Source organism: Cynara cardunculus (assembly GCF_001531365.2).
Source record: "Cynara cardunculus var. scolymus isolate 2C chromosome LG 16, CcrdV1, whole genome shotgun sequence".
Taxonomy (NCBI): Eukaryota; Viridiplantae; Streptophyta; class Magnoliopsida; order Asterales; family Asteraceae; genus Cynara; species Cynara cardunculus.
In genome coordinates, this window is record NC_037543.1 from 13,576,190 (window position 1) to 13,578,290 (window position 2,101).

Below are 2,101 nucleotides of genomic sequence, written 5' to 3' on the forward strand. Positions count from 1 at the left end.
AATTTTTTTTATGTTCTTCGTGTTCTTCGATTTTTTTAGATTTTGATCCGATTTTGTCTTAAAATCTTGTGTTTTTGTGTTAAAAACATGATCAAAATGCTCGAAATTGAATTGTGAATCTTTGTTATTCACAAACTATTGTAATTTGATCATTGCATTTCAAGAATTAATCGGATTTTGTGTTTTTGATTTTTTTCGTGTTCTTGAATTTTTTTAAAATCAGTGTTTTTGATCCAATTTTTTTTAAAAGTTTTTTTGTTTTTATGTTTTTGATTGGTTTTAATCTGTTTTTAATTTTGAGTTTCATATTTTGTTGTTAAACCGTTCAATTTGTCTTCATTCATAAGGCCCAACCGGTTTAAGGCCCAACAGGCTAAACCGATCAAAACTAAGTTTCCTTTCTAATCTTGTTCTCCGCATAAACCTTGACAGTAGAAGATTCAATCGTATTCGAATCTCGTTCATTTTGTTATCTCGACTGGATTGTTCACCGTGCAATTGGATTCGAGCAAAGTTAAACCGCATACTTCTTGACAGGATTTCTTGAGCGGTTTAAGCTAAACCGAACATGATTCAATTGGATTCGTACAACAGGTTTAAGTTTCAAGTCTTGACAGGTTTTACATTCAAGATGACAGGTTTTAGTCATATGTTGTGTCCGATTTAGCTATTTGCAGTGTGCGGTTTAGTAATAAGAGGTGAAAGTGTGCGGGTGACAGGTTCTGTTTAACAGTGTACAAGTGACTGTTTCAATTAAAGAAGGTTCTGTTTAACAGTGTACAAGTGACTGTTTCAATTAAAGAAGTGTGCAGGTGACAGGTTGATATCAAGCTCTGGTTCGATTTAGATAGTGTGCAGGTTTCAGCACAGCCTTGTTCATTTTGGAATAGTTACCTGTTTTGAGCTATTACAACCTGTTTGAAGTTCCATCTTGTTGTTTCTTTGAGGACTGGAACAACCGCCCAGCAACTGATCAACAGTGTGCTATTTAGAAACATGCAGTAACAGGTTTAAGCTTCCAGTATTGATAGTGTGCGTTTTAAGCCTCAAGCGGTGATTGATTTAAGCATCAAGCTGTGATCAGTTTAAATCTCAAGTTGTGACAGGTTTAAGATTCAAACAGTGACTGTCAGGTTTAATATTCTGTGCTTGTAGATCTTAGAAGATAATGCAGAATTGTTAAGCTGTGTGTTTTGAACCAGTTACTGTTATTTTGAAAGTTTGGAACAGCAGCCCAGCTACACAGTGAACTGATTTGAAGCAGCTTTGAAACAGTATCTGCCATATAGCAGCAGCAACAATAGTGGACAGTTTTGTATTATTTTGTGTATATCTTGACAGTAGACCTATATCTGTTTTGAGGAGTTTCTGTTTGTTTCATTTTGACAGATTCTTTCAGCCTAAAACAACAGCAGTTACATTGTGATTAACAACAGTTTAGCAGGCAGTATAGTGAGCAGATTTCAGACTGTTCTACGTTCCAGACTTAATTTGGACACGTTCATATCCGATTGTGCAATATGGAAGCTGATGGTAGAGTTCTCTAAATTGGATAGCAGCCTCTTTAAATTGCTCAAGAAGGTGTTTGTTGTTTTCAAACATGCTTGCTGTCATAAGCCAATAATGCCTAGATATCACAGGTTTAAGCAGATTTGAGCGGACTGCTGTTTTGTTCCTGTCAGACTCTAGCAGCAGCAGCAAATTAGTACACAGAATCTATTTTGTCATGCAACTATTTGGAACCTCCAAATTGCTTTAGTTTGTTGGACAGAACTAGCTAACTCTGTGAACTCTATCACCATTTGCATCAGGTGATCTTGCGTATCATCAGAATTGAAGTTACTATCACATAAACCAGCAACTTTTGCATTCCAAGAGAAAGAGGGTTTAAATCATTCAAGCTAACATCTAACTATGTTCTTGATTTGATTGTTCAACTGTTTTTGTGACAGGTACATCAAAGTACACTTTGGAAGGTTTAAGGCATAGCAAGCTTTTATTAGATACACAGCCCAGGTGGGACAAAGTGTACTTGTACAAAAGACTCTGATAGTCTGAACTGCAGTTAGAGGGAAGCTAAAAGATGAAGATAGAAGAGTGA